The sequence below is a fragment of the Dendrobates tinctorius genome, unplaced genomic scaffold, assembly GCF_039654945.1.
Source record: "Dendrobates tinctorius isolate UK_male_01 unplaced genomic scaffold, ASM3965494v1 ptg000030l, whole genome shotgun sequence".
Lineage (NCBI taxonomy): Eukaryota > Metazoa > Chordata > Amphibia > Anura > Dendrobatidae > Dendrobates > Dendrobates tinctorius.
The window spans coordinates 35944371-35957276 of NW_027361698.1; the positions used below are offsets into that span (position 1 = coordinate 35944371).

Consider the following 12906-nt stretch of genomic DNA (forward strand, 5'->3'; position numbering starts at 1 on the left):
AGCTGGGAAGTCCTCTCATGCTCTGTAACCAACTGAAGCGGGGGAGAGGTGCCGCCCCTTATATCTCAGTAGGTTCCTGTCCTGGCGGGGCGGATCCCTCTCTCAGTTGTGCTGTCATGACTCATGGGTTCCGGGAAAAAACGGCTACCGGTAAGTAACCATAGTGGTTTTTCCACCATAAATACCGTGGAGAAGAAGGTGTTTAATATGTTAGCTTTTTCCTCATCATCTACAACCATTATTTCCTCACAATTTAAGGGGCCTACACTTTCATTTTTGATTCCTTTACTATTGATATAGTTGAAGAACAGTTTGGGATTAGTTTTACTCTCCTTCGCAATGTGCTTCTCTGTTCCTTTTTTGACAGCTTTAATTATTTTTTTAGATAAAATATTTTTCTCCCTATTTTTAGAACTTCAAATGTGCCATCCTGCTTTAGTAGTTTAAATGCTTTCTTTTTACTGTTAATTGCCCCTCTTCTTTGTTTAGCCACATTAGGTTTTTCCTATTTCTTGTCCTTTTATTCCCACAACGTACAGTTGTGGCCAAAAGTATTGACACCCCTGCAATTTTGTCAGATAATACTCATTTTTTTCCTGAAAATGATTGCAATCACAAATTCTTTGGTATTATCTTCATTTAATTTGTCTTAAATGAAAAAACACAAAAGAGAATGAAGCAAAAAGTAAAACATTGATCATTTCACAAAAAACTCCAAAAATGGGCCAGACAAAAGTATTGGCACTCTCAGCCTAATACTTGGTTGCACAACCTTTAGCCAAAATAACTGCGACTAACCGCTTTCGGTAACCATCAATGAGTTTCTTACAATGCTCTGCTGGAATTTTAGACCATTCTTCTTTGGCAAACTGCTCCAGTGTCTGACCAGTGTCATTTTATGTGATAATAACTCTGGAACACTTCAACAAATCCCAGTGATTTTGAGATTGTTTTTTCGTGACACATTGTACTTTATGTTAATGGTAAATTTAGGTCAATATGTTTTGTTTTTATTTATAAAAAATATCAGAAATTTGAGAAAAATGTTAAAAAATTAGTACTTTTCAAACTTTGAATGATTATCCCTTTAATCCAGATAGTCATACCACACAAAAACATTCATAAAAAACATTTTCCACATGCCTGCTTTACATCAGCATCATCTGTAAAATGTTCTTTTATTTTGTTAGCATTTTAGGAGGTTTAAAAATGGAGCAGTAATTTTTCATTTTATCAAGGAAATTTACAAAATTTACTTTTTTAGTGACCTATCCAGGTTTGAAGTGCCTTTGGGAGTCCTATATATTGGAAAACCCCCAAAAGTGACACCATTTTAAAAACAGCACCCCCTGACATATGAAAAACTGCAGTCAGGTAGTTGATTAACCCTTCAGGTGATTTTCAGGAATTAATGCAAAGTGGCATGACAGAAATGAAAATGTGTATTTTTACCACCTAAATGCCACTAACTTCTGAACAGGTTACAACAGCCGTCAGACTCTAAGGCCGCTATTTTGGTGTGAATTGCCATGGCAAACATCAGGACCACACAATCAAGATCTCAGGGTGCCGATGAGGAAAAAGAGGAAGCCCCCACACTCTTAGCCATTTATGATGTTGTCACTATTGACAGCATCTAAGGGGTTAAAAAGATTTGTATGGTGCAAACACTGATCGTGGCTGATGCAGCAAGTTGTCAGCTATAGTGGACAGCCGACAGCTACTGGATTGTCACCTGTATGGGAATGCTATTCTCTTATATCTCACGTCAGTTAAAAGACGTATCGGCGGTCACTAAGGGGTTAAACATACTTTTTGTTTGTTAGGGAGTTAGAAGGGTTGAAAAATGATAAGCAATTTCTCAATTTTCCAGCAAAATTGGCAAAACTAATTTTTGTAAAGAGCATATCACATTTGGAGTGACTTTGAGGGACCTAAGTCACAGAAAATGCCCAAAAGTGACATTTTTAAAAACTGCACCCCTCAAAGTGCTCAAAATCACATTCTCAAAGTTTATTATCCATTCAGGTGCTTCACAGGAACTAAAGTAATGTGGAAAGAAACAATGAAAATTTTACTTTTTCCCTCATAAATGTTGATTTAGCCTCAAATTTTTTATTTTCGCAGGAGTAACAGGAGAAAATGGGCTATAAAATTTGTTGTGCGGTTTCTCCTTATTATGCTGATGTCCCATTATGGGGGGAAAACTACTGTTTGGGCACACAGTTGGGCTTGGAATGGAAGGAGCGCCATTTGGCTTTTCGAGCTCAAAATTGTCTGGAATCTAGCTGATGCCTTGTCGTGTTTTCAGGGCCTTTGACATGCCTAAACAGTGAAAATCCTCCACAAGTTACCCCATTTTGGAAAATGCACCCCTAAAGTAACTTACAGTCATATGTTAAAGTTTGGGCACCCCTATTAATGTTAACCTTTTTTCTTTATAACAATTTTGGTTTTTGCAACAGCTATTTCAGTTTCATATATCTAATAACTGATGGACTCAGTTATATTTCTGGATTCAAATGAGGTTTATTGTACTAACAGAAAATGTGCAATCTGCATTTTAACAAAATTTGACCGGTGCAAAAGTATGGGCATCTCAACATAAAAGTGACATTAATATTTTGTAGATCCTCCTTTTGCAAAAATAACAGCCTCTAGTCGCTTCCTGTAGCTATTAATGAGTTCCTGGATGAAGGTATTTGTGACCATTCCTGTTTACAAAACAATTCCAGTTCAGTTAAGTTTGATGGTCGCCGAGCATGGACAGCCCGCTTCAAATCATCCCACAGATGTTCAATGATATTCAGGTCTGGGGACTGGGATGGCCATTCCAGAACATTGTAATTGTTCCTCTGCATGAATGCCTGAGTAGATTTGGTGCGGGGTTTTGGATCATTGTCTTGCTGAAATATCCATCCCCTGCGTAACTTCAACTTCGTCACTGATTCTTGCACATTATTGTCAAGAATCTGCTGATACTGAGTTGAATCCATGCGACCCTCAACTTTAACAAGATTCGCGGTGCCGGCATTGGCCACACAGCCCCAAAGCATGATGGAACCTCCACCAAATTTTACTGTGGGTAGCAAGTGTTTTTCTTGGAATGCTGTGTTTTTTAGCCTCCATGCATAACTCCTTTTTGTATGACCAAACAACTCAATCTTTGTTTCATCAGTCCACAGGACCTTCTTCCAAAATGTAACTGGCTTGTCCAAATGTGCTTTTGCATACCTCAGGAGACTCTGTGGCGTGCTTGCAGAAACGGCTTCTTTCGCATCACTCTTCCATACAGCTTCTCCTTGTGCAAAGTGCGCTGTATTGTTGACAGATGCACAGTGACACCATCTGCAGCAAGATGATGCTGCAGGTCTTTGGAGGTGGTCTGTGGATTGTCCTCGACTGTTCTCACCATTCTTCTTCTCTGCCTTTCTGATATTTTTTCTTGGCCTGCCACTTCTGGGCTTAACAAGAACTGCACCTGTGTTCTTCCATTTCCTTACTATATTCCTCACAGTGGAAACTGACAGGTTAAATCTCTGAGACAACTTTTTGTATCCTTCCCCTGAAAAGCTATGTTGAATAATCTTTGTTTTCAGATCATTTGAGAGTTGTGTTGAGGAGCCCATGATGCCACTCTTCATAGGAGAATCAAATAGGAGAACTACTTGCAAGTGGCCACCTTAAATACCTTTTCTCATGATTTGATACACCTGGCTATGAAGTTCAAAGCTCAATGAGGTTACAAAACCAATGTTGCTTTTTCCCCAATTTCTCCTGAGTGCACCAATAACACATATGTACTGGAAAACTGCTGTTTGGGCACATGGCAGTGCTTGGAAGGGAAGGAGCATCATTTGACTTTTGGAGTGCAAAATTGGCTGGAATAGATAGCAGACACCATGTCGCGTTTGCAGAGCCCCTGATCTTCCTAAACAGTATAAACCCCCACAAGTGACCCCATTTTGGAAACTACATATAAATGTGTAGTGAGCATTTATAACTCTTGAACGATTCATAAAATTGTATAACATTGGGCTGAGTCAATGGAAAATTACTATTTTTCCAACTAAAATGTTTCTTTAGCCCCAAGTTTTTAATTTTCAAAAGGTGTAAAAGGAGGAAATGAGTAGTAAAAGTTGTTACACAGTTTCTCTTGCGTACCCCAATACACCATATATGGTCGAAAACTACTTTTGAGTAAAAGTGGAATTCTCAGAAGGGAAGGAGTGCTATGTTGGAGTTTAAATTTTACTGGAGTAGTTTGAGGGTGCCATGTCATATTGGCAGAGCCTTGCCATAAATTACCCCATTTTTCAAACTACATTCCCAGTTAATTAATCTATTGGTTCAGTGATTACATTGACAATTCAGCTGAGTCATAGAATTTTATACCATTGGATATTGAAGAAAAGAAATATTAGATTTTAACTACAAAAGTTTTGCTTTAGTCCCAGATTTTAAATTTTCACATGGGGAAATTGGTAAAACTGGCAACAAAATTTGTCACACAATTTCTGCTGAACGTGGCAACACCCCATTTGTGCTGTACAATACTGCCTATTCACACGGCGAGACTCTGGAGGGACAGAACACTATTTGACTCTCGGAAAACAAATTATCACAAAATAGTTTTCTGACTTTATATACAGAGCTCCTAAGTGCCAGAACAGCAGAATCCCCCTCCCTCAAGTGACCCCATTGAGGGATGTTGCTGAGTGAAAATCACATATTACAAATCTGCGTACATTGTGCCTAGCTCGTGCTTCTGGAGCCGTGGACCCCGTAAATTAGGCGGGCTCTTATCTCTACAGAAATGCCAAACGTTGGTGCTAAATGTGGTTTAGGCACACTGGGACTCAGAAGGGGAAGGTTTTGTGAATTCTCTCTCTGGCTTCCCTCTGGTGACTACTGAAGCTAGTGGAGCTGGTCAGATTGAGAGTTCTCTTTCTGGACTCCCTCTGCTGGTTACTGGAGGTAGTGGAGCTGATCTGATTGACAGAGGCTTGCCACCTGATAATGAGGAAGACGAATGGAGATCTGGGGTTTCTGATTGGGATTTAAGACAGCTGACTCCCTCTATACCTGCTGGTGATTTTCTTCCTGTGCCTCCTGAGGTCTGATGTCTCCTGCTCTTTCCCTGCATGTTCAGCTAAGTGGTTCATTTGCTATTCTGTTTGCATTTGATCTGGTTTTGTTTATCTCTGCTTTGTGCGGGTCCGGCTGGGGCTGTGCTGAATCAATGCCCATATGTTACTGCATGTGCCAGTTTGTTTTGTCCCCTTTTATATTGGTCTCTTTTTGCTTTGCTTTCAGAATATACTAGAGTGCTGATATAGTGGGGGCGAAGTCGTGCGACTTCAGTGTATTTGTGCATCAGACGTGTTGGACTTTTTGCAGGGTTTTTTTGTGTGATTGCAGTTGGTTTCTTTCCTTTCCTGTTCTGTCTAGTCATTGTGGGCCCCGTCGTTTGCTCAGTCTTTTTTTCTGCCTGCGTTTGTGTTTTCATCTTGTCTCACCAACAATATATGTTTGGGGTCTGTCTATTCCTTTGGAGTCTGCTTCGGGGCAGTTTAGATTTCCCCTTTCTTGCTTTATGCTTAGTTAGCTCTCCGGCTGTGCCGAGGTGTCTAGGATCATCGTAGGTACGCTCCACGGCTACTGCTAGTTGTGTGGACAGGATCAGGGGTCTGCATCCACTTAATTACCAACCTCTCTGGTTTTCTGTGGCTTAGCCTGGCCTGCTATCCTCCTCGGTGACCCATTTATAACAAACAGAAAGGGGCATTTGAATTTGGGAGCGCAGAATTCTCTTGATTTCTTAAGGGGGAGGCCATGAGCCATAGCGCTTTTCCAAAGCCTATGTGCTACTAGTATATTGCGGAAATCTCCTATATTTCTATTAACTGATGATTGACCTGAATGGTGACTTGCTTTTTATGTGGATTGAGTTGAAGCTTTTATTGAGGTTTCCATCTAAATCTCTGAATGACATGATTCATATGAAAACTTCCAGGGATCCATTCACTATAATGAGGCAGTAGAGTTTTTCTGGACTCCGTCTGGCCTCTGTTCAGGGATGTTCTTCTTTTCAGAGGTGCACAAAGTCGGCCTCACTTTTATGCACACTTAAAAAGGTGGACACAGCCAAATCACAGGGCAGATGCATCAACAGTGTCCCCATCTGCCTTATTATAGGGAATCTTCTGCCGGGGGTTCCATCTGAATCACGTATTTCAGGTATTTACACTTAAACGCTGGTGTAAGCGTTGAGCGCAGGATAAATGTGAGCCGTGCCTTACTGCAATCTTTGGGAGGCTGAATGAACCAATCAACTGCAGGTCAAAAAATCAATGTATCTGCTGACGATCAATGGAAGCATGTGACCCAAAGAAGCGAAAGGGTATGGAGGCAGTCATCACCCATACCGCTGAAGAACCACTACCAGGCTCTCACATGGACAGCTATGAAGATGTATATCAAAAAAGTGCTTTGCCCCAAAGAACACTTCAGTAAGACATCAGAAGCCTGTTGAAGGGTGAAAAAGAAGTACTGTGGTGAAGAAGAAAATGAGAGTGGAGGTCGTGGGGGATTTCCTACTGAGAAGAACAGATGTGCTATCTGCCGACCGGACATTACTTCACGAGAAGTGTGCTGTCTTCCAGGTGCCCAAATCAACAATATGCCTGGTAGGGTATCAAGACTCTTCAGTGCTACAGACAACTAGACATGTTTACTAATACACGCAGGAACAAATGACACAGCAAAAAAGGACCTGAGGACTATATGCGGAGACTTTGAAGACCTAAGCCGTAAAATGAAGGGACTAGGAGCGCAGGTCATCTCATTCATTCACCCAGAGGATGGACATGAACCAAGGACATTGAACAAGATTCTACAGGTGAACTGGCTACATCGATGGTGCCGTGAGCAATGTTTTGTTTCTTGACCATGGAGTAAATTACCTGTATGATGGTCTTTTTGCTAGAGATGGGTCGCATCTTACAAAAACAGGAGCACACATATTTGGTAGACACCTTGCTACACTCATCAGGAGAGCTACAAACTAGAGCAATATGGGATGGTAGTATATGTCCAGAAAAAGAATATGCATCTAATAAATTCTTGATAATACGGGACAAGAAAGTACAACCCCTGGCAAAAATGATGGAATTACCGGCCTTGGAGGATGTTCATTCAGTTGTTTAATTTTGTAGAAAAATCAGATCACAGACATGGCACAGAACTAAAGTCATTTCAAATGACAGCTTCCTGGATTTAAGAAACACTAGAACAAATCAAGAACAAAAAATGAGGTAGTCAATAATGGTTACTTTTTTAGACCAAGCAGAGGGGAAAAATTATGGAATCCCGCAATTCTGTGGGAAAAAATTATGGAATTGTGAAAAACAAACAAAAAAACACTCCAATACATCACTAGTATTTTGTTGCACCACCTCTGGCTTTTATAACAGCTTGCAATCTCTGAGGCATGGACTTAATTAGTGTCAAACAGTACTCTTCATCAATCCTGCTCCAACTTTCTCTGATTGCTGTTGCCAGATCAGCTTTGCAGGTTGGAGCCTTGTCATGGACCATTTTCTTCAACTTCCACCAAAGATTTTCAATTGGATTGAGATCCGGACTATTTGCAGACCATGACATTGACCTTATGTGTTTTTTTCAAGGAATGTTTGCACAGTTTTTGCTCTATGGCAGGATGCATTATCTTGAAAAATGATTTAATCATCCCCAAACATCCTTTCAATTGATGGGATAAGAAAAGTGTCCAAAATATCAACATAAACTTGTGCATTTATTGAAGATGTAATGACAGCCATCTCCCCAGTGCCTTTACCTGACATGCAGCCCGATATCATCAATGACTGAAAATTTGCATGTTCTCTTCAGGCAGTCATCTTTATAAATCTCATTGGAACGGCACCAAACAAAAGTTCCAGCATCATCATCTTGCCCAATGCAGATTCGTAATTCATCACTGAATATGACTTTCACCCAGTCATCCACAGTCCACGATTGCTTTTCCTTAGCCCATTGTAACCTTGTTTTTTTTTGTTTAGGTGTTAATGATGGCTTTCGTTTAGCTTTTCTGTATGTAAATCCCATTTCATTTAGGCAGTTTTTTACAGTTCAGTCACAGACGCTGACTCCAGTTTCCTCCCATTCATTCCTCATTTGTTTTGTTGTGCATTTCCGGTTTTGGAGACATATTTCTTTAAGTTTCCGGTCTTGACGCTTTGTTGTCTTCCTTGGTCTACCAGTATGTTTGCCTTTAACAACCTTCCCACGTTGTTTGTATTTGGTCCAGATTTTAAAAACAGCTGACTGTGAACAACCAACATCTTTTGCAACATTGCGTGATGATTTACCCTCTTTTAAGAGTTTCATAATCCTCTCCTTTGTTTCAATTCACATCTCTCATGTTGGAGCCATGATTCAGGTCAGTCCACTTGGTGCAACAGCTCTCCAAGGTTTGATCACTCTTTTTAGATGCAGACTAACGAGCAGGTCTACTTTGATGCAGGTGTTAGTTTTGGGAATTAAAAATTAGAGGGTGATTCCATAATTTTTTTCCTCAGAATTGAGTGATTCCGTAATTTTTCCCCTCTGTTTGGTCTAAAAAAGTAACCATTACTGACTACCACATTTTTTGTTCTTGATTTGTTTTAGTGTTTCTTAAAGCCAGAAAGTTGCCATTTGAAATGACTTTAGTTTTGTGCCATGTCTGTGATCTGCTTTTTTTCTACAAAATTAAACAACTGAATAAACATCCTCCGAGGATGGTGATTCCATAATTTTTGCCAGGGGCTGTATATGAAGATAAAATACTTTTTATTAACAAAGTGGTAAGGGGTAGCACCACATACAAGAAGTGCCCAAACCATCAATAAAAAGAGAACATGATGATATACAGTAAAAAAAAATAATATAAAAGCAAAACCCCCAGGTAGTAAGTAAATGCTGTATATCAATTTAAATATTTATCATAATATATTGTGTGCTGCAGTGTGCACAACAATTATATCCAATTACATTCGGAAAGTGCCATACCCCACAAACCATGAGGGCTCGGGACTGGAAGGAGCAGAAAAAAGGGAGATATATAGATATGTGAGGGTCAGGGTATCAGTGCTTCCAAACACAATGATCCATTTAGAAAATTGATGTGTCTATGTGTCGGTGAATCTCTATGGGTCAATTTAATCAAAGTGTTTACGGTAGGAAAAACACTTAAACATGAAGTGGCCCAAAGCTGTATTCGTTGTTACATAGTTTCAGGTAGCTACTGCAAAACTGGCACTGCTTTGGAGGATCCGAGACCAGGCATAACCCTTCAAATTCTTGAAAAGCGGTAGCGTTTCTTACATTAGAAATGTTACTTCTGGCAGGCACAGTACTGATTAAGGAACGTGTCTCTGACTGTGGTGCCTCTATAACCAAAGCTAGAGGAAATACTGTTCTGTGCCCAATTCCCTCTTCCCACTACTCCCCCAGGTGATGCACTAGTTGAGACGCCCAACTGACCAATGGGGTTAAAGGGGAAGAGGCATCTGGCCACACCTACATGGGTTAAATTCAGGTGCTAGTGGTCAGTGTCTTTCTCTTTCTTCCCAGCTGACCCCTCTCCCCCTAGCCACAGCGGATGCAGGCATATACGCTGCAGGTCCTCCCCATCCTCCTCCGAAGATTCCCACAATCATTCCCGCTGTCCCTCTAAATGTCACTATTACCGCTGCAGACACCGCTCACACAGGAGCCGTCACAGACCTCACTCCTCTAAATGGCGCTCACCATCCACATCCGGATGGGTCAACGCATCTGAGAGTCACAATAGGCTCGGACACACGACAGAAGACTCCGGTCACTTGCTCTATCTATGGCTGTCAGCCGGAGCGAACCATACACACCTCCGGGGACCTCCAGCCAGATCTTCACCCATATAGAAGCCGAAGTTCCACCATTAATGGAAGTCACTCAGCCTCGCGCACACGACAGATGTCAGCTGTCACATGCGCCATCATTGGCTGCCAGCCAGGGAGACTCATCTCAATCTCCTGGGGCCACCGGCCAACACCGAACCATCAATACAATGGAAGTCGGAGTTCCTCCATCACCTTGAGTCGCTAGGGCTCAGGCACACGCCAGTCACCAGCGGTCATGTGCCCCGTCTTGGTCCGCCGGCCTGGGAGTCCCATCCCAATCTTCCAGGGCTTCCGGTCAACATAGAACCATCGCTACAGCGGGAGCCGGAGTTCCTCCATCACTGGGAAATACCCGTCCTGCGTCAGACAGCGGTGAGTGTTTTGAAACCAACGGGACACCACGCCGTACATACCACAGGGGACAATGAACTAGCCTCAGCTATTAAGGCGCTAGTGCATCACTTGACACGACCAAGCGGGTCAACCGACAATAAAACAACACCTGAGTCAGCTAGTTTTACATAAAAACATATTTTTCTGTGGAACTAGCCTGCTAGGTGCACACATAGACCAAGAGACTAGATAGAAAATATGGAATAATGAATACATTGAAATATGGTCGTTATTATCTGCAGACCAGCAGACTGTAGATAAGGAAAGCCAACAATAGCACAAACAATGAACAACTGGCCACATGTCTTCGCAGTCCCAGGCTGCATTATGGGCCAGAAACATCCAGAACGCTGTTCCGAACTATTTATGTATCCGGACCTAATATATAATTCGTAATAATCGCATGGTGGTTCCGCTTGGTGGTAGTATGATGAGGAGTTCCGCAGGCGGCTGGCCCTGCAGCCCGATCTAGGCTGGGGAGTAAAAGCAACAGATGTTTAGCTACGACTCATGCTGTCACACGATTTTTAATAACATTTCCGGGAACCACTAAAAGCTTAAACAATATGGCTTCTGGATCTCCGCCCTTACTTTCTCTTTTATGCTAGCTAGCATTGCTATGCCTAAAACAAAACATCTGGTGTCGAGTCAGATTAACGTCAGACGTAGATCATGATCTTGTTAACTCACTATTATCTTCCGATTGGCAGGCCTTCAGAGTTCTTCTCCCCAATGGGCAACCATCGAGTGTCCAGTGTCCTCCATCCCTATGGGACACAGTGGCCAGTCACTGATGCTCTTAGTCCGCTCTTCGGTTACACCGGCTACGTGGTAGGTCTATGGTATGGCGTGGGTAGAGTGGTGCTCTTTAATTCAATGTAGGTCAGTCGATAAGTGCTATCATGCGAGGTGTCTGTAGAATTTTTTAATCGGCTCAGTGAAAGAGGCGCGTCGAGTACATCGGCGCAATGGCATTTATCAGGAATAGCCTTTTCCTTTCAACTAATGGGGTGGGCGGATGTTACTAAATTCTTTTTCATCAAGCAAGCCGTTAAAGGCTGGAGAAGGCTTCAACTATGTCAGGAATGTCGTCGCCCTATATCATTGAGTCTATTGCATAATGTTATCACAATCTCTTTTGTCAGTGTGCAAGTCGCAATATGAGTCGATCCTAGTATCTGCAGCTTTCACTATCGCCTTTTTCGGCGCGCTTTGCATTAGCAAATTTTTGCCGCAGGCAAAAACGACCTCAGAAGGCTGCTTAATCATGAGAACTTAGTCATATGCAGCGACGCTCTGCGCATTCACGTGCATTAAACCAAACGTGATCCCGCTGGTAGAGGTACGTGGATCCTCGTTAACTCATCAGATGGCCCAGTATGCCCACTAAAAATTGTCAAACGCTACGCGGTAATAAGACACGCAAGCAGATTTTTTCTCTCACATACAGATGGGTCCCCTCTTGCCAAGTATCAGTTTCAGGCAATTTTTAAACAATGCCTAGAAAAAACGGCGCTAGTCCAAAGGAATACGGGACACATTCTTTCCGAATCACAGCAGCCACCGAAGCAGCTTGGGCAGGAGTGTTTCGAGGACGAAGTGCAGAGAATGGGTCGTTGGAAATGCTTTGCCAGATATACAAGATCTGACTTGCTCAAGTAACGCATCTTGTCTCTTTCAGGCGTCTTTACCCCCGCAGTTTGGATATTCATATGTCTACTGGGTGAATAAAAGGGCTGAACTTCGGCCGGGTGGAAAAAGATCTTGGCTTCCCGGCCTACAGGTCAACTGGAGAGGTATGAGAGGGCTCCAATGGCAACAGATTTTCCCAGAAACAGTCAACATTGCTAAGAGGGTCAAAGGACCAGTGATATTAGTGTTACATGCCAGTGGCAATGATCTGGGTGAGAGAAAAAGTGCTGAGCTCTGTACGGTAATGTCAACAGACATAGAGCGTTTTACATGTGTTTTACCGGATATGGTATTGGTATGGTGGGAGATAGTGCCACAAGCCTTCTGGCACGGAGCAAGTGGTGCAAAAGCCATTGGCGAAATGTGTAAAGGGAAGATATGGCAACGTGGTTCGCCACCACCAGCTTGGAAGGAGATAATTCGGCACTATTGAGACCAGATGGAATTCACCTCACTGACATTGGACTCGACGTATTTTTGTCCGGCTTGCAGGATGGAGTGGAACAGGCCCTAATGCTGAAGGGTGGGGGTCGGAGTCCTGTGTAGGTCATACACATGATCCTCTGTGGCGGGAGTGTAGAGAGGGGCAAAGGTTCGTAACCGCTCATTGGCTGGCTCTCATGTCGCTCGCAGACAGAGCCTTTGGCGATGAGCCTGTTGCGAAATGTAATTGCCTTTCTCTGCGTATGTAATTAATAAACTGTGACCGACCTGTTTCAACCCATCTAGGCCTGTCTGTGTTTCATTATGGGATTGGTGGGAGGGGGAAGGCACTGTTTAAGACACACAGGTCTCCTCTGTCTGGCAGGCACGGTCCTGATTAAGGAACGTGCCTCTGACTGAGGAGCCCCTATAACCAAAGCTGGAGGAAATAACC

General features: G+C 42.5%; 1 protein-coding gene across 7 annotated transcripts in view; it reads left to right on the plus strand.

Annotated features, from left to right (window-relative positions):
• The window catches only part of AFG2A (AFG2 AAA ATPase homolog A), a 739142-nt gene that overhangs the window by 275020 nt on the left and 451216 nt on the right, over positions 1–12906 (plus strand). The window contains exon 14 of one of the 7 annotated variants that reach the window (XR_012231538.1): positions 12019–12133. The exons of the other annotated variants lie outside the window; for them this stretch is intronic. The gene's annotated coding sequence lies outside the window, so the exon portion shown is untranslated. The remainder of the gene's footprint in view (positions 1–12018; positions 12134–12906) is intronic. 7 annotated transcript variants of the gene reach the window in all.